General features: G+C 40.9%; 5 non-coding genes across 5 annotated transcripts; 2 read left to right on the top strand and 3 right to left on the bottom strand.

Moving 5' to 3' along the window:
• Positions 1–8,494: 8,494 nt before the first annotated feature.
• Trnal-aag lies at positions 8,495–8,576 on the top strand. The gene has a single exon. It is a non-coding gene; the product is annotated as a tRNA-Leu (tRNA).
• Positions 8,577–8,631: 55 nt separating this feature from the next.
• Positions 8,632–8,713, bottom strand: Trnal-aag. Its single transcript has one exon. It is a non-coding gene; the product is annotated as a tRNA-Leu (tRNA).
• Positions 8,714–12,037: 3,324 nt separating this feature from the next.
• Trnal-aag lies at positions 12,038–12,119 on the bottom strand. The gene has a single exon. It is a non-coding gene; the product is annotated as a tRNA-Leu (tRNA).
• Positions 12,120–15,641: 3,522 nt separating this feature from the next.
• Positions 15,642–15,723, top strand: Trnal-uag. The gene has a single exon. It is a non-coding gene; the product is annotated as a tRNA-Leu (tRNA).
• Positions 15,724–15,775: 52 nt separating this feature from the next.
• Trnal-uag lies at positions 15,776–15,857 on the bottom strand. The gene has a single exon. It is a non-coding gene; the product is annotated as a tRNA-Leu (tRNA).
• Positions 15,858–20,742: the final 4,885 nt, after the last annotated feature.

Raw genomic sequence — 20,742 nt, 5'->3', positions numbered from 1 at the left:
ACAGAACAAAACGCTGAAATATTGTGTAATTTATCGTAGGCAAAAAAAAATATATATATATATATATATATATATATATATATATATATATATATATATATATATATATATATATATATATATATATATATATATTCAAAACTGTAAATAATTTTCCATACGGTTAAGGATTAATAATAATAATACAAATATACATTGGCTGATATTCTATACATATGTTCGTTGTAATATTTTTCTTCCATTTGTAAAATATATATATATATATATATATATATATATATATATATATATATATATATATATATATATATATATATATATATATATATATACTAAATCACTATACAGTAGGTGCGCGTGATCTAGGTATCTGATAACAGGAAAAGAAAACACGAAGTTCCCCAAGCGCTTTCGTGTTCACATCTTCGGCAGACTGTATTCCGCCAGATATAGCATATTTATATATATATATATATATATATATATATATATATATATATATATATATATATATATATATATATACAATATATATGTGTGTGTGTATATATAAATTACTCAGATGAACGTGGGGAGAATTGAGATATATATTTTTTTGAAAAGTAATATCAACATTTGATATTATTCAAATCTATGGTAAGTTATGAAAAAAAATATATATACAATTTTATAGTGTTGTTATTTGTTATTTTTAAAAGTATAAGTATATTACATTTGTGTCAACCCTTGTATTACTGAAGGGTTAAAGCATCGTCTTCAAAGGGTTAGACTATTGTCGTCAGTGTTAAACCATCATTCTCAAAGGGTTAGTGTCCTAAATGATCCCACACCACCTACAACATCTAACACCACCTAAAATAAACCCTCGTAGTCAAAGAGTTAAGTCCGTAGATTGTCAGTGGTAGAAGTATGGACTATAAATATTACCTATTACAAGTTTTTTTCTTCTGAATTATATAAACAAAGTAACCGATTAAAAAAAAATCACCTAAAGGTCAAAAGGTCACGTATGAGTAATGGAAATTTCCTATGTAACATCAACTCAAAACAGAGGCAAAACATATATGATACCGTCGATGATTTATATGTAAATTTGATGCCAATTTCCCCCCTAAATATGATGCCAATTAACAAATAGAGTCAAATAACAAGAAAAACTGAACTTTATAACTTGAGTGAGATAATTATCATTTTTTTCTGTTTTGGTTAGATTAGGTTAGGTTAGGTTAAGTTAGGTCGTTTTTTCGGGAATTTAAAATATTATGTGGTCTTGGTGTAACAGAAATAAGCAAATTGCATAGATATGTAATTCACACAATGACAAACTTACGTGTAATGATACAAATGACTGTGTGTGTGTGTGTGTGTGTGTGTGTGTGTGTGTGTGTGTGTGTGTGTGTGTGTGTGTGTGTGTGTGTGTGTGTGTGTGTGTGTGTGTGTGTGCATAAGAAAATAAGAGGAAGGAGACAAACTGAGAAAATGTAAACAGTAGGAGTTCCGAGAAGAGGAGGAAGATGAGGGGGAAGAGAAAGAAGAAGAGGAGGTGAGGAAGAGGATGAAAATCTTGAATGAATGAACGAGGATTAACTGAGACGAAAATTAATGCTCAAAAAATAAAAAAAATAAAATAAAAGAAGAGAAAACGGGATGACTAAAGAATGAAGTAAATTAATGTTGAGAGACGGAGAAAAAGAGTTGTCATTCAAACTAACAGACGAGAGAGGCAGGAAAAGAAAAGAAAAGCTGACAAAGGAAATTGGAATGATGAGAGCCAGGGGAGAGAGTAGGAGGGAGCGGACATGTGACAAAGAGAGAGAGAGAGAGAGACGGGGGGGGGGTTGAGAGAGAAGACCTGAGAAAGAGGGAGAAGAGAGGGAGTGAGAGGAGCTATAAGAGAAAGCCAGGAGGGAACATCGCCGACGCCCCTGACCAATACATCTCTCCGCCTCACAATGGCAGCGCCTCAGAAGACGTCGTACCAGCTGGACCAGAATGGAAAAGTTTTTGTGAAATTTCCTGTTTTCATTTCACCGCCAGGCTATTGCGTTTTCTCCAGTTAGGGATGAAGGGTCGTCTCGCGTGTTGGGTTGGGCTTCTTGTAATCGAATCTGTTTTGCAATTGCGGAGATGTACTGTAATTCCCTCGAGCAGAGAAATCTATCATCGAGCACATCTGGATTAACGACATTACTTCATCGTTTAGATTGTACAAGTGGATTGATAAGAGCACTCAATATATTGCATCCATAAATACCAGTTTTGAAGCGCTTCATTGTTGCCCAATCACGTATGACAACATTTAGTTAACTGAAATGATACACAACAAAACAATAATAATAAAACATATATTATTGAATATTGATATCATTCAGATTTTGAGAAGTGTACATAGACTAATATCAACACTAGGTAGATTACACGAATATTTCTTTGTCAACTCTTATCAAAATTACAAATACTAAGTAGGGTGTCGACGGGAGTGTTACAGACCGCCAGCACAGGAGACGGAGGCACAGGTATCACCCACTGACACAGGTGAATGATCTTATTTTGATAGAATTAAATGGATTTCTTTTTATCTAATGTTGTTAACTTCACCCTAAGCTTCTCTTGTGTATGTTTGGTTGAGAGACGACGCCTTTATGCACTTAACCCTTTCACTACTATGACATATTCCCTTAAGGGTGATAATGAGATGGGGGGGGGGGGTTAAGTCATCGTAACTCAAAGGGTTAAAATATCATATATACCGAAGGGATTAATTAAATGTTCTGGAGATAATCCGCCATTCAGAGTCTCTACAATCATATAATAATAAAGTAACTTATTCATGAAATTTGTTCCACTGCCTGTGAATTAATATTATGGAATTTTCTAAAAGGTTTTATTACAAAGTTTCCCATTTATCAACATCACATCCACCCTCGTTCTGGTCGGAGATATATTAATCCAGTGTAATAAATTTGCACTATGTCCCGGTAGTGTAGCACACGTAAGGGTTTTTTTTTTTAGCTGGTCTGTTTTCAAAATGATTGAAGAGATTTTGTTATACCAACTTGGCGCCCTCCTCCTCCTCCTCCTCCTCCTCCTCCTCATTTTCACCCTTCTCACCCCTCGTTCTCCCCCCCATTCCTCCTCTAATGCCTCCCCTCCCTTCGTCCTAATCCCTCATCTTCGCTGTGCCTTCATCTTCCTCCTCGTCTTTTTCTCCCTCCCCTTCGTCTTCCTTCTACCCCTCCTCGTCCTAATCCTTCCCCCTACCCCCCCTTCCCCTCGTCCTCCTTAAACAGACGAGCAAATTGTATCCATTCCTGGTTCAAGTGTTGTAAGGAAGACACGTGACCAGTAACTCCAGATCTTATGTGAAACCAGAGCTAAAATTCTCCACACAGTAAGGGAGGGTGTCTGTCTGGGCTCTGTAATTCATGGAGATAAGTTACTTGTGTTCTCTGTTGTTCCTTGTGGGAAAACATAAACACGGACGGACTTGTGGTCTCTCTTTAAGTGTTCCAGACTTTAAGAGATGTCAGAAAAAAAGTGAGAGAGGAACTCTTGATGTAAATTAAAGTGTGCGAGAAAAAAAAGGGGGGGGGGGGATTCCACCGCTGGAAGTATATACCCTAAATTTCGTATTGATTTCGATTCGCTTTGTTTGCCAGAGTTAGTTAGAGGAAAATTATGCCTGCAAACTGCGTAAAAAAATTAGATATATTTTCTACTCATTAGCAAGGACTGTTTTGCTTTGATTTGCTTCATATTACATTTTGACCTTTACAGTTATTGTAAAAAAAAGCATAAAACAGGGGAATGCTTCAGACCGCTGACAAGGAGAGTCATTGTAGTAAGTTGTTTTCATTAATGATTTTGTCCTGGTGTCATACTCACTGACATAATCCTTCGTTTAAGAAACACCCACTGAAAACACGTCTATGAAACACACATGACAGCACACACGGATATACATATACGTCAACAGACACACATAATCAAACAGTCGTATTCACAAATAAACACTGGGATAAGCCACCATGAATGTACACATACCCCTGTACACAAATACATATATAAACTTACATATATTATAAATACACATATAATGTACACACACACACACACACACACACACACACACACACACACACACACACACACACACACACACACACACACACAGAATCCAATGAATTTTAGAGAAAAACGAAAATGTTCCAAACTTTTACTTTAGAAAAACAAACATGTGTTGTCCTCCCTGCCTTAATATTTCAGTTTACGAATTTGAAGCGTTTCCCGGGGTCCCTGTTATGTGCATTTACTAATTAAACTTTTACTACATCGATGCAAAATAAATTCCTGTGGTGAAAGAATAATATCGTCATGTTTTAAAATTTATTCTCCCCCTAAAAAAAAAAAAGGTCATTGTTGAAAGGAAATGAAAACGTTATTGGAAGTTGGTTATATCTCTACAGGTTTAGGAGGAGGTATAACCATTGGTTAACTGACCACAGTGCTGCTGTAACCTGTCCTTAATGTGGATGTACAGTGCGTTCTTGATACTCATACATCACTAGCGTTTGAAGTGATATTTAGATGTTCAGTAATATCGATCCTCAGAAGTGGATATTTAACCAGACTGTTGATGTAAACCAGTATGTGTGTGTGTGTGTGTGTGCCTGTGTGTGTGTGTGTGTGTGTGTGTGTGTGTGTGTGTGTGTGTGTGTGTGTGTGTGTGTGTGTGTGTGTGTGTGTGTGTGTGTGTGTGTGTGTGTGTGAGCCCCTGATGTATTTCCGTCTTTGATTTACATAAATAACATGCTTAACTTACTCCAGTTGTGTTGCCGTCGGCTTAGGGAGGGTTCTCTTAGCATATTGTCTTGGCAATATAGAGTACACATGCCTGTATCTCAGCAGAGTATAATATTATGCTAGTGAGATACAGGTCATGTGGACTGAATATCCATATACAGTATATGTCTGCTTGAATACGACAACAAATGGCGAATTTTTAGATGTGTGTGTGTGTGTGTGTGTGTGTGTGTGTGTGTGTGTGTGTGTGTGTGTGTGTGTATGTGTGTGTGTGTTGTTTTACTCTACTACTAAATATAATTATACTGATGACGCTTGAGAAACTGTTACTATATCATGTTGCCAAAGATTACCCTCCACCCGCTACCTTCCCACATATTGGTATGTAAATTGGCGGCGTTCTCCACACACCCAGTGACCAGCTCCAAGGGTGTGGTACCACGTGTAGAAATCGTTATTTATGGTTTACGTATGGGAGAGATCTTATGTAACAATAATTGACTACTTGTTGATGGTAATGAACAGTTTTCTCTCGCTCTTTACTAGAATCTAAGAGATTTTCTAGCTGTTTCAGTGATTTAAACGAACTGCTGATGTAACTTTGAAGTTCATTGACATCCAAACACTAAGAACGTCTTGTCAACTCTGCGCTGTGAGAATTATCGTTATTTATTTATATCAATGGAATAACTGATAACTTATTTATAAAACACAAATGCCTCCATTGGTAAAAAAAAAATAATCCCAAAGAAACGCCTTAATAAAATAATCCATAGCTGTTTTATATAGAATCCTATTAAATTTCATATCCGATTCTGGATTTGTTCACATAATTCCTGTGTGAGATAAACTAATGGGTAAATTCGGAGGTATTAGTGGTCATAAATACACCCATTTATACACTCAGGGGAGATGGGATACCAGGATAGGAATCAAGTTTACCGAGAAAATCTACAACTATCCCCAGTATTATCTCCAACAACCAGCTACAGTACTTCTCCCCTCCCACAAAACACTCCTCGTGAAACTGACTTCTTCATGTCTGACTCCATATTTATATTCGGACTATGAGCGTTTTATCGAGTCTACTGCTATCGATTATCATCCACTGTGTTCCTGAAATTTCATGTTACGAGAAATACAGCGGGGTATTTGGACATTATTTTACTGTAACCTGCGTCTTCCACTGCTGTAACATGTTAAGAACTATCATAACAACCCTCTTTCTCCTGTGTGTTACTACGGAATGGTTCAGTACTGTTACACTCACTTGTACTCAGTATGTTGTTGTGAATGTCATTATTTTAATTAACGCCCAAAATCGTAAATATTTATTACAGTTTTATGTCTGAACTGGAACTCTAATTTTGAATATTTTCCCGACCAGTTAACGAATAAAAGTCTCTGGAATGGATGAAGTATATACTGTTTCCCATTCCCTCTGACACTTTAGCCAAATATACTGTACAGTCATGGAAAAAAGTCCTGTCAGTCCCCCGACCTGAGACTCATGAACTTGTGAATCCGAGACACCACACGTTGTTGGGTCCATAGGTGTGCACTGAGTCGCGTGATGTCTCGGATTCGCAGGTTCATGAGTCTCAGGGTTCATGGATGGGACGGCGAACTGACAGAACTTTTTTCCCTGACTGTACTTCTTGAGTCACTCAGGAACACACAACTACCGACCATAAATACCCTTCCGACGATGGTCTCAACTACTTGTGAAAGTCCCTCACCAGACAGTGACAAACCCGAGTCTTAAATAAACTTTAAGCTCCTCTACTAAAGACTTTACCGAGATACTTTGAATTGAGAAAGTTTTAAGTGAACTTTTATAACTTTTTCCCCCTCGTTCACCATTGTTTATCTTTGTATCAACTCTAATAATTAATAGTGGAAGATCTGTTATTTAGGAGAAATATATTAACAGTAAAAAGTATTTAGTCAGATCGTCTAATGATGGCACCAACATAATTATTTGATATCATTCCTCCATTATTTTTAATACGGCAAGATAATGAGTTAGTTTGTCCGACCTAACATAATAATATGAAAGCTAACCTCCTCTCGTGTCTCAAATATGAAGAAAGATAAAGATAAAACATAAAGTAAATACAACAAACAGACAGTGTGCAGAATAATAAAGATGAAATATTAACAGTAAAATGTGTAGTAACATCGTTAGTGCGGGTAATGTTAGCAGCAGTTTGATCTCATTATTTACTAACATGGGAATAATTTACCGAAAATTCTAAGCATGAGTCAAATTAATAATTCCTTTAATACTGAAACAAACTTTAGGTACCACAAATTGGTATCCTTGAAAATAAAAATAATAACAAACGAAAATTCCAAAAAAATATATCAAACCATTAATCTCTTCATTTATATAGTACGGGCATCAACTGGATGGCTATTGGCTACCTCAGCGAGCTAAATTCCTTCACGAAGCTGGTTAGGTTAGGTTAGGTTAGGTTAGGTTAAGTTTTTAATACAAGGAAGGATAAATCTCCTCATATGAAGGCCTTGATACGTACTACACATCACTGGTAGGAGGAGGAGAAGACGTGGGAACAGCCAGGGACGAGATAAAAGCCGATAATTTTCACTAAAACTTTCCCATTCTGGTCCAAGTGGCACAGCCTTTGAGGTAACGTCATTGTGGGGCGGTGAGATATATTGGTCAGCTGTGTCGCGTTCTCTCCTTCTTCCTCTCTCTCTCTTCTTGGCTCTCCTCCTTCTCCCGGTCCTCTCTTCCTTTTGCTCATTCTCTCTCCTCTTGTCATTCTTTTTCTTCCCCTTATCTTCTTCTTCATTTCATGCCCCCTTCTTCTTTTTTTCTCTTCCTTATCCTTCTTCTACCTTCTTTCGTTTTTAGTTTTCTTCTTTTTTCTTTTCCTCCTCCTTCTTTTCCCTTCTCATCTTTCATCTTGATTCTAAATTATGTTTCAGACTTCTTCTGCTTCTCTTTCTCTTATACAAACTCGTCTTCTCCCATCTTCCATTCTTTTACGTTCCCATGTCTATCAGACATCGTTTCTCTCTCTATCTCTCTCTTTCTCTCTCTAATTCATCTTCATTTACTCTTGATGACTTTTATTCTTTAGTGTACGTGAGTTCAGTGGCATCTGTGTGTGTGTGTGTGTGAGCACAGGGTGCAGTAATGCATCTAGTGTGGCAGCATTATGTTAGTGTTAAGGTGCAAGCACTGCTTGCTCCCTCTCGCTTTCAGCTACCGCCGCTGGCTAGCCCTCGTGGTGAACAAGGAAGCAACTTGTAAAAGTCCTCCTCTGCCAGTACACAGACTCCTGCTGTGCCTCATCGTGGGAACACACTGTAACTGGGATGCCTCGTGGCTCCAGGTTAGATCAGCAGGGGATCCCGGAGCAGCAGTGGGCCCTAGAGAGACGGCGCATAAAACCCACTGGCATGTGGACACGTCCTGGCGCCTACCAACCACTGCCCCGCTACCTTGTGGATTAACCTTGGTAGGTATAAGGCTACAGGAGTAAACCCTGAATGTAAAATCTGCTGTGGAGCCCCGCATCAGGCAGACATGCTTACAGAGCTCCAAGACCCCAACGGTGGTATAGGAGGAAGAGGTGACCAACATGGGAACCCAATGACTACACCAGCGAATGAAGGAACAATTCTTATTACAATGTCTTCAATCTCATAACCCTTTAATGGTAGCGTGGCCGAGCGGTCTAAGGCGCTGGTTTAAGGCACCAGTCTCTTCGGAGGCGTGGGTTCGAATCCCACCGCTGCCAGAGCCTTTTAACCCAAGGGATACAGGATGACCTTCATGATAAAATAAAAACCTTCTGGCAGCGGTGGGATTCGAACCCACGCCTCCGAAGAGACTGGTGCCTTAAACCAGCGCCTTAGACCGCTCGGCCACGCTACCGGTGAAAATCAGTTAGTTTGAAGACAAGGTAATAAAAATTGTTCCTCTGTGTTGCTGTAGTAACTTTAGAATGAGGTTATGGATCTTGTAACTAATGTGGCAGTGATATTACTGTAAAGTTTTAGATTTAGTGTGTGGAGAGACACACACACACTACTACATACTTCTTCCTGTGACTCAAATCCTGATTTTCTCAACGATCGGACACCAAAAGATTTACAGTGCAGTTGTTACGTTACTGTCAAACACCTGTCCAAGATCTCATCGGTAAATGCAACTTATAACCCATTACTATACCACAACATACAACAGGTGTTTCTAATAGACAGGTAACATCACATGCAGGTACGATAAAATGATTATGAGCAAAGGTTATGTCTTGTACTTTATAGTTTAATAATTATTCCGAACCTCTAAAACCAATGTTAAGTGAGGACTGAACACACGTGACGGTCGCCCATAAAACTGTTGTATTAAGTAAGGTTCAAGCAGGATGTGTTGTTTACAAAAGGGAATATCTTATCAATGAGTGTTATGCACATGAAACAGTTTGTAAAAGAATTAGTAACAACACCTCATTCACGCTGTCTGAACTACATGCAATTTGTGAAGGACTTCAGGATATTATAGTAAAGAAGCATATATTTTCGTTGGTGGTAAAAGTGCAGAGTAAAAATCCATGTAACTTTCATATTGTTAATATCTTTACCATTAAGAAGATTTGCTAAAGTAAAAAAAAAAAAAAACCGCCAATATATTTAAAATCAAAATGAGATGCTATCAAAAAACAAAAACACAGGTGGTGGTGGTGGTGGTGAGGGAGAGAGATCACATGTGAATGTTGTAGACAGAGGTGTGAGAATGTGAGCAGAGGATGAGGTGGGGATTGCCAGGTGATGTGAGAGGAGTGTGTGGGCAGAGCTGGAGGCTGCACACATATAAATTAAAAGGATGATGACACGAATACTGAGCAAATAAGATTGACAGACTATTAGTGTATAACTCAAAGAGAAAGAAGTAAAAGGAAAGAGAGAAAGAGAGCTAGGAAAGACAGCCAGGAAGAGAGAGAGAGAGGGAGGGCAATGTAGAGAAAAAGTGTTTCTCTGTCAGGGAAGCAGCGGCACATAGACGTCCCGATAGCAAATTTTAGATGAATTTAGTCTCAGGATGCCATATCAAGAGTATTTACCAAAGTTATACAGATAATCAGATAGAAAAACTAATTCTTGCTAACGAAGAAATCATAATATAATAAAAGTAGAATTGGCAGAAAAAAAATCCCACTTTAACAGCTGTTGCATCGTCGTGCACACTCAAGGGTCCACCGTCTAGAAGCACACAAGGAGACAAGTAAGATGATCACATGACCATAATTCAATCGGTGCAAAAGGGAAGGGGAAGAAACACACGTGAAATATTGGGTAAATATATTAATTGTCTTGATTATAATGATGGAAAGAGCAGTGGAGGAGGAGGAGGAGGAAGAGGATGATGATGTAGAGATATAAGGGGAGGATGGGTGTGAGGCCATACCCAGTGTTCACCAGGGTGTGTAGTATTAGATTGGATACCCTCTAGGATGGTGAGGGAGCCTTACTGGTGAGTGTGTGTGTGTGTGTGTTATGCAAGCAGCTGAGAATGGGAGACAACACAGAAAATTGCTGGGATATCTAAACCGAACAACTTCTGTATGAGGATGAAATAATATACACTGGCAAGAATGTTTATGTATGAGACGCAATACCAATAACAGGACGCAAGAGATGAGAATCTTAATACAAGTCCATTGTTTGTGTGGCATCAACTGTGGCAACTTCAGTGTGGTTGAAGATCACCAAACACATAAAGGATATGTAAATGGTATGGTGAATGTATACTTCCTACTACAGGTCATGAGGGGAATCGTAATGGGAGGGGAAGAGGCAGACTACATGTTACCTGGTGTAGCCTGACTCAAACACATACAGGTATATACGAGAGAAAGCCTCACAGAACGATACTGTAAGAGGAACTCGGTAAAATTTCTTAATCGTTTTCAGGGGCACGGTAGTGTGTTTTGTCAGAGCAGTTGAATAAATCATGAGTATTAAAGGGTGATTCTGTAGTCTTTTGATCATTATTCTAAAGATAACTTCATAATATCTGGGCACAAACTGATCAGCACTCGCTCACTCTGGATAACTTGATTAGCTCACGTAAATGGGGAGAGGGGCTAATGTGATGTAATTATGATAGGAATTAATTTCGGTCTCCCTTCCCTCTACACAATTATCATCCCGTACTAAACATAGTGACTGAAGGAGCATAACAACCTGAAGTAACCATAATAAAATACAGAAAAGCTAAACTATATTGATAAGCTCTCAAGTGTGTAGAGTCTGGTGAAAGAATCTTAAATCATTTCCTCGTTTTCATTTCAACGAGAATAGAATACAGAGATAGTGTATAATGTATTCCTGATAAAATACTTTCTTGACTTTATTTTCAGCCTCCGAAAGTGAAAGATTCCCTGGTAAATCTGTGAGGATAAATTTACCTTAACTTGTAGCTCCGACCTCCCAGAATAACTGTTTTTTCTACTCCAATTTTTTTTCTTCGGTTTAATGTCTCTTTCCATTTTTGAAACTGAGGAATTAATTTACTTCCTCTTGGTGGTGGGGAAGCTGATACCGGGTAGATTCACTGACTGATTTGGTACACTTTAGTCTACAGTGTCTGACAATACTCGATAGCAATAGTATCTTTACCTCTGATCCAGTTCTTGTCATCTGTCGAAGTTCATATATTATAAGTTACTGTGATCTTAGGGTAAGTTACAACAGTTTCCACCATGTACAGTCACGGACAAACATTAGTTCCCTCGTGGTTGAAACTGAGTCACAGGAATGAGTCACCGAACTGATTTATACCCTGACTGTCATCTGGTGTGGGTGTGTTGTTTTATCTCATTTGGGGTCGATACTGCTTCACTTAAGGAGGGAGTGAACATTTGACCCCGGGTGTATAGTACCATGATATATATGCTTCTTATCTCACTCTCCATGTACTGTATCTTATCACTTACAATGATCTCCACTCTTGATCTGAGACACCTGTTTGATTAAGTATTGGGCACCATTATTGTCATAAATTCATTATATAGTTCCCCCTGATTTACAGGGTAAAATACTGTATGTATAGTACCAGTATCGGCCGATACAAAGCTTACTGATACCGATTAATTGGTGTTACTAACATCCATTAGGTAAATTTGCAAGACGATACTTCTCATTATGTAACACCTGTTCCCTAATTAGCTCTTTAGATGAAGAGAAGAAAAATCACTGGCAGCGGTGGGATTCGAACCCACGCCTCCGAAGAGACTGGTGCCTTAAACCAGCGCCTTAGACCGCTCGGCCACGCTACCGTTGTAAGCGAATTCAGTAAAATTATTTTAGATTCATAAGAATGAAGGAGGGACACGCGCCCAAAAGGCAGCTTGCGTCTCCGCGAAAAAGGGAAGAGTTATTGTCCATGGAGTAGGTGTCGCCGTCTTCAGTTGGGTTTTTCCGTTAACACTGCAGTGGCCTTAAACAGGGCAATAGAAAATATATGTAAGGGAGAACTGAACAAAAACAACGGAATAAAGGAAAAGATGAGAGCAGGAGATGGTAACCAGGAGACGTAGTTGACCTGGACAGACCCCCGCCTTCCAGTAGTTGACCTGGACAGACCCCCGCCTTCCAGCAAGCGTTTCTCCCACACTGGTGCCCGGAAACCCCCCATTTAACACCTCGCTCTTTACTTAATCTCTCACCCTTTAAGCTATAACTCCGCACTTTAAATGCTGTAATTAAATAAGGAAATTTTTATGCGTCAAGTTTTCTGCCCAAACTTTCCGAAAGCCACAGAAGCCGAGGATTTTGTTCGTACTTTGAGTAAGGAAAGTAATCCAACACCTCACAGAGCCTCAGCCGACAGTGCAACACGGAAACGCAATGTCTGGTTATGTAGTTTTCATCAAGAGACGAACACTAAGCTTCCTATGATTATTGTTTATCTGCAGGTAGAGTGAGGCTGTTGGCAATGAGTAATCGTCGAGTTCTTGTTTCAGGGAAAATAAATGAAGCTGTACTAAACGATTTTATATTAGTCCTTTGTAAAGTCATCATAGTAAAATTACCAAATTAATACTGAAGTGTAATTAAAGGTGAGATGTACTTTCGTGGATGATTATGGAGATACAATGATAAGTATTATTAGTAGATTTTTGTCTTCTAATATACAGAGAATTATTTTAATATTAACAAGTTACACCGATATTTAGTAGATACATACATACTAGAAACTCCGTAAAAGTAAACAGAGCAACAGTATTTAATTAAAAAAAGCAATCAATATTTCACCATAACGTTAACAGCCAATCATCAGGAAAACAAGTCAACACAAGGTCAATATAAAACACACATCTGCTGTAACTTTTCTTGCCTTTTCAATGCTTGCTTTGATAACTGCTCCCCCCTCAAGACTAAGTTCGTAAAAACTGTATCTATCTCCAAACTCTATATTACAAGTGAAATCAAGGAAGTGATAAAAGAAAAACACAAACTCCAAAGAAAATTTTCAAAAAAGCCCTTAACTCTCGGTGATGCTTACCGAAGTATCAGAAATAGAGTAACTCAAGCAGTTAGAAATGCCAGACGTAGCTATTATACAAATAAGCTAGAGTTAACATCAGGCGAGAGTAAGAAAACCTGGAATAGCATAAATTCTATTCAGAACAGGAACACCCAACCTTTGGCCCCCCACTCAGCTTTTATGATAAATGATTCAGTTGTAACAGAACCTCCCTCATTACCAACCACCTCAATGATAATTTTATTAATGTTGGCAAAAATCTTGCAGAGAGCATCCCTGACCACCATGAGGAATTTAGAGCCTACCTGCAAAACAGACAGCAAAATGAGCTGTTCTTATCCCCTGTCACGGCAAACTATTATATCATTATATTGTCACGTGGGTAGATATAAATTACCATTGCAATAATTTTATATTTGCCGTCAAGACCTGACCCTGACTGTTTCTCTCCCCTTGTTCCACCTTAATATAACCCAGGTTGTACTGCTTCCCTCACTTACCATATTTATGTATATCAACTCCACTGTAAAATGTGCATATACTTATAATATAAATGTTAAAAAATAAATAAAATAAATAAATAACTTAGTGATAATCGTGGTAACATGTTCTTATTACCACCATGCTATTGCACTATTCCAGATGATACTAAATGTTACATAATACTTCCTTGAGATAAATGTACATTATATATCAGGTACCACTAAGAGACCTCAGGCTCTCTGTGTCTGTTTCAATATCATTGTCAATATACTAGCGACAATAATTCTGTTGTTTATCTTTTGGTAATAATTTAATGAAATGAAGAATTGGTTTAGTCTCACGAATTCGTTCTGTTTATTCAGTTTGTCTTTATGTAGGAGTAACAACATAGGTATAAAAATATGTCAATACAGAACAGGTAAATGAAAAATAAACATTGTGGTCCGGTTGTGACGCTCTGCTGCTCGTGTACACTGTGGCGGGACACTGTTCTCTGTGTACTTTTATAACTCACATTTATTTACTGCCTCTCACAGTTCAGGTAGGTCAGGTTAACTGTGTGTGAGTTACTGCCACTGGATGACGGAGCGACGCGACACGTATAGGGATTCTTCCTATTAAAGTTTTATGACAAGTGGATTTATCGTGTAGGAGCAAAGCTTAGAGACGCTCGACGGATGCTGTACGATGGACGACACTTAATCAAATTAGCTAATTTTTCCCCGTAGCCATAATAATTAAGAGCATAATCATTTATCTCACTTATACGTTAACATCCCAAGAAAATTTCAAAGTTGGTTCAATTTATTGTTTTAATCCTAAATACAATAAATTTTGGGTTACTGAAGAAACTAGACAGAAAAATAATAATAATAAACGGAGCTTCATTCAGAGCAGATGAAGATGATTCCAGATAACACTGAAAGAAATAAATCTCTTCCTCCTGGCGAAAGATACATAACCAGAAATTGTGTTTCCGTGTTCCACTTTGGGGCCGAGACCCTGTGGGGTGTTGGGTTCATTTTTCTTCTTACGTGAACACAGATTTTTACTCAATACAAAAAAAAATCGACTTCTTTGGTTTTCGGGAAGTTTTGACAGGTGATAAATTATGATTTTTATATATTTTTTGTTCTAAATAAAATGGTTGAATTAATGTTTAAGGGGTGAAAGGTTCAGCCAAAACAAGAGGAGAGACGAAGGGGGTGGGGGGGGGTGGTGGAGGGGGCAGGACAGGGAGGGACAGGTTTGGTCCACCAGACTCGAGGGTCAGTGTGGGAACCTCAAGCTGGAAGGCGGTATATAGTATGAAGCTGTTCCCTCGTCCAGGCCAATTGCCCCCCTTCCAGCTGTCATTCCTTGAAGTCATTTTTTTTTTTACTACTGTTGTTTTTATTTTCAACATTCTCCTACAGTTATCTTCCATTTCTCTCTTTTACTGTAGTTCTGTAGTTCTCTTCTGGTGCTCTGTCCTCAATAACTGATCCCTGAGATGCTAAAAAATAACGAGGGAGTAATTTATCAACTACACCGACTATTTACATGGAGAGAGGAAAAGGCTTCAGGGACATGATAATAGAAGAGTAAGCAAGTAACTGAAAAATGGTTTAGAAAGAAGAGTCCTATAACACCTCGCTCTCATTTCAGAGTTTGTAAGGTAATAAAAAAGTTTTAGACAATAATTATAACAAAAACGCTAAACGCAAAAAACTGGACAAGATAACGACGATGACAACCACGATGAGGTGCTGACCATATCTTTGGCATCTATCATTCGTACAGCCTTAGAAAAATTATCTTACTACTCTTTTATTACTTATAGTTTATCGGTAGCGTGGCCGAGCGGTCTAAGGCGCTGGTTTTAGGCACCAGTCTCTTCGGAGGCGTGGGTTCGAATCCCACCGCTGCCAACGAATTTTGGATTCTTTCTCTAACGTTTAAGGAAAGACGCCAAAATTTTACTGGCAGCGATGGGATTCGAACCCACGCCTCCGAAGAGACTGGTGCCTAAAACCAGCGCCTTAGACCGCTCGGCCACGCTACCGATAAACTACCATTGACAAAGGACCGGTAAGACCATTTTTCTAAGACCAGCACCTTAGACTCAGGGCCTAGAGTAAAGTAGTACCGCTAGTAGGGAACAAGTGGATCCTGTCGAAGAGCAGCGCCTCGCATAACATTAACATGGAGTGTCTCAGGGAAGTGCCTTGTATACAGTCGCCTGCACCTATACCTGGTACAGTTGCTGGCACGTTTTGTGAGATGTAGCATCTCTGTGTTTGTTTACATCGTATTAAAACTCCCGGAATGACCCCTAAGGAAGTTAGTTATAGTAGCCAGACTAAGGATGCTAGATAAGCATTACACAGAGTCGCCACCTATCACAAAACGCACCAGTCACTGTACCAGTTATAAGTGTAGGCGACTAGTACTTTTTCGTAAAAACCATTCCAATCACAGTTCATGATGGAGTCATATCACAAGACTACAGACTAAACCTTTTATTCTTGTCGACCTCCGTATATAACACTCACATGTAACAGTGGACAAAAATGCGTCCTTCCTAATAAAAATGTAACTAGGGGCTGACTTAGTGACAGTAGTAAAGGAAAAACTATCTGCTCCTCCAGTATAATTACAAGTGGCGTCAGATAACGAGTAGAAATTCGACTGAGTGATAATATACAAGTGATAACCTCCTCTAATGTCACGGGAACTAGATGACGACTCGAGAGAAGCGGGTGTTAAGATTACGGGATCTATTTGGATATTGATATTTTATGATAACAAAAAATACACAGTGGTAGACGATATGTTGTGTGAAGGTTCTCATACATTGTTGTTCTGGAGAGCCTCCAGCCGTCAAGTATCATTAAATGTTTTTTTGTTTAAGGGAAAAAATCTAGTGACCTCTCGGAAATTAAGAAAGTTGTTAGTGTTTAGTAAAAGACTAAAAGAAAAAGAGGAAGGGAATGAGAATAAATCACATATAACATTTATTTAACAGTATGATTATTGGTCTTAGTACATTGCTCTCTCGAGGTTGATGCGCCATTATCCATATTTTTTTTCAAGTTACCCAATTTGCTTTAACAATGACCTTCTTCCCTCCCTCCTATCTTCCTCTTCCGTTCCCTCTTCTTCTCCTCCTCCTCCTCCCCCAACACATCACATTTTTTTTATCGTCTTCCCTCAGTACGACGCCCAGTGAGGTGCTCAACTAAAATGGTTGTTCACTTCTGCTGTCAGTGATTGAACAAAGAGAAGCTTAGAGGAATGAAATGGGGAGAGAAGCGATGACAGTTAAAGAGAGATAGAGGAACAGCAAAGAGTAAAAGAAACGGACTAAGGAAAATAAGGAAAAGCAAAACCGTAAACATTAACTATAAAACAGATGAAGAAAAAAAAGAGAAGAGAATTGAGAAAACAAACAAAATTAGAAAACAATAGTGTGGTTAGTCAGGAGGAAAAACAATATAGGAAATGAAGAAATAAGTAAACAACTACAAAGACGTGAGGATACAAGGAAAATCTGATGGGTAGGGAAGAGGAAGACAAACATACAAGAGGGAGACAAGAGTAAGAGTGAGTGATATAGGTGAAGAGAGAACACCTCTGGCTGCTGGTCAGATGAATCTCCTGTCTCGCATCGCTCCCAATTTCCTCTTCATCCATCTTCTCTTTTTCCTCCTGGTGTGTGTGTGTGTGTGTGTGTGTTGTATAGATATGTACATACCAAGATATGTGAACACGCCTGACACCAGGACTCTTGTTACCATTCATTGTACCATTTATTCACATGTCTGTATTACTACATATTATTATAGCATGTCTGATGTCCATGCTTATGTCTAATGCCTATGTTCATTTACTATGTCCCGATGTACTATGTCTGTACCGCGCTAGTCGAGTAATTAGAAGACCTCATTTATTGTCCTAGGAATGTCTAGCAACTCTCTTTGCCTGGCTAGCTAATTTCCCTCAGATCGGCCTCGGCCTACCTACGGTCCGGGGTCCCTAGTAATCGCTCCTGTATCGGTTGGCTATCACGCCCAATCTTGTACACTTACTGAATATACCTACTGCTCGTGCTATTGGAGTTTCAAGAACCTTGTCCTGGATTACATCCACCACACCACATGGCGCAGATGAGTAGCTCCAACACGACAGTTTACAAGCCTTAAGAGCCGGCCCCGTCTGTTTCCGGCCTCGTGTTTCCCGCCCAGAAGATATACTCCACAGTGCCCCTGGATTTAAAGTGCTTTGTGACCTTGTGAAGTGCCCTAAGTGAAGTGCAGTGCCTTTCATGTCTCTTTGCTATGTTTCTGCGGCCCTACAGGTAGCAGACACGCCTTCAGCCCAGTTTCCAAGACAGCACTTCCGGCATACACCCCCCATCCACGGAGGCTCGCAAGCCACTGCCCGCGTCCCCTTACCACCAGCATCTCGCCCGGGCGCGCGGAGGAATACACCGCCGCTAGCCGCCTCCTCTCACTTCACAAATATTACAGTCAGTACTCTTTTACTTGCCAGCCAGTTCCTGCACTTAAGCAAATCCATTGGCGAAAATATAGCACTTCACCTTATTCTCCTTGTCTTTCCCATCGCAACAATACCAAGCACGAGATGTCTGACCACGACGATTTGCTGGGAAATTTATATGAGGATTATGAGGAAGACGACGCCTCACAGACCCTCCCACCCCCCCTCACGCCTCACACGCCGGGCGCGCCAAATTCAAAGGATGGGAGCCAGGATATACGTCAGTTAATCCACTTCCTACAAGTTTCTCAAGAGAAGGAAGCCCAAAGACGTCAATTAGAGGAGGAAAAACGACGTCAAGAGGAATTGTCAAGACAGTCAGAGGAATCAGCTTACCGCCTTCAACTTCAACAACAACACCAAGCTGATAACCGCAAATTCCTGGACCTATTGGAATTGCTGGCAACGAGGACGACTTCACCAGCTGCCACAACCAATTCGCCAGCTTCAGCCTCTTCATCTATCCTTCAGACAACGCCTCCTCACACGTCACCTATCTCCCCTAGGTATGCCTCAGTGTCTTCTCAACCACCCGTTCCAGTCTCAACTCTCGTCGACCTCTCCGTGCCTCCTCCACCGCCTGCCGTCTCGAGTACACCCCTGCACAGCAAGTCTTCAGTTCCCAGTCCCCCACCTCTTCAATCTGATGCAACATATCAAGTATACCGTCAATGGCGACGTCGTTTCGAAGACTTTGCTGTTATGTCTGACCTCTACCGAATGCCCCCTCATAAACAACTCATCCAATTAAGATCGTGCATTTCCCTCGATGTTCAACGCCTCCTAGAGCACACGCTAGCCATCCCCCCTGACTCCCCCAGGTCAGTGACAGAGGTTTTAAACGCCTTGCAGAGTCATTTCCGTGGCCTCCGCAATGAAGCTTTGCGTCGTAGGGAACTGCTATCCTGCAAACAAGCTTCTGGGGAATCATTCTCAGACTTCTATGCACGACTTAAGGACCTAGCAACCGAGGTGGACCTATGTACAGGCGATCCTGTAACCTGTGCTGAGATCCAGCTCAAGATGATCTTGCTGATGGGTGTACGTGACGAGGACCTGCTTCAGAAACTCCTCACCCTCGACGCCGCCTCTTCCCTCACCGACTTCGTCACCTGTTGCAGGTCGTATGAGGCCACAAGAGAGGCTGCCTCAGCTATACACTCATCGCCATCTCAAGTCCACGCCGTCTCCACCTACAAGAGGAATCAACGCCAGATGCAGACGACGTCCTCTCCACAGCCCCCGTCACAGTCACCAGTTTCTTCTCCCGAATCCTGCAGAAACTGTCAGCACCAGCATGGTCCAGGAAAGTGCCCTGCGGCTGATAGTACATGTCGAAACTGTGGGTTTCAAGGCCATTGGCCCCGCACACCTCGATGTCCTGCCAACAAGGCCTCATGCAACGCTTGCAACAAGCAAGGACACTTCGCCAAGTGTTGCAGGTCCACCAAGAAGCCTCCATCTCCAGGTCAAAACGTCTCTTCACAGCCCGACAGAACGTCCACACCACCGTCTCCCAAGAATAACAAAGGATGCCGACGCGTGGATGATACCTCGAGTGACAGGTCCCCCAAGCCCGTCAATGTTCGTCTGTCCTACGGTACCAACTCTTCCAACCTCCTGATGATACCTGACACGGGCGCGGACATCACGGTGATTGGACCAACACACCTGGACGCCCTCAACATCCCCAGGAGTAGCCTGTCACCCACAGCCATGAACGACGTGCTCACAGCGGACGGGTCCCCGATGTCTCCACCTTTGGGTTGCTTCAAGGCAACACTACAGCTCGGTCCCAAGTCTTGCCTTGCCACAGTCCACGTCCATGAGGGCATCCAAACCCCTCTCTTGTCATGTGGCCATTGTCAGGACTTGGCCATCGTCTCATCCGAGTTCCCAAAGCCCATCCTCGCTGTGACACACCTCAACAGGTGTGCAGAGATACCTGTTTCAGCCATGACCACACCTGCTGCCGCCCGGGAGTTCTTTTTTCGTCAGTTCAGCGACGTCCTTGTCTCCAAGCCCGACCTCCAGAAGACGCCGCTCAAGAAGATGACAGGCCCCCCGATGAGAATCCACCTCAAGCCTGGCGCGACGCCTTTCGCCATCCACACACCCAGGCCTATCCCCTTTGCCATACGGGACAAGGTGAAGGCGGAGCTCGATTCTCTGGTGCAGCAGGGGATCATCAGACACGCCGGTGAGGAGCCCTCCGAGTGGTGCCACCCTATGGTCTTGGCACCCAAGCCTGTAGGTGTTCGCATCACAGTGGACCTCACCCATCTCAACTCGCAGGTCTCCCGTCCCGCCCATCCATCGCCTACGCCCATCCAAGCAGTCCGCAGCGTCACCCCGTCTGCAAAGTTCTTTACCACGGCGGATGCACT

Source organism: Homarus americanus, unplaced genomic scaffold, assembly GCF_018991925.1.
Source record: "Homarus americanus isolate GMGI-L3 unplaced genomic scaffold, GMGI_Hamer_2.0 scaffold6392, whole genome shotgun sequence".
Lineage (NCBI taxonomy): Eukaryota > Metazoa > Arthropoda > Malacostraca > Decapoda > Nephropidae > Homarus > Homarus americanus.
The sequence above is the reverse complement of the archived record's forward strand: the minus strand, read 5'-3'. Positions and strand labels throughout refer to the sequence as shown.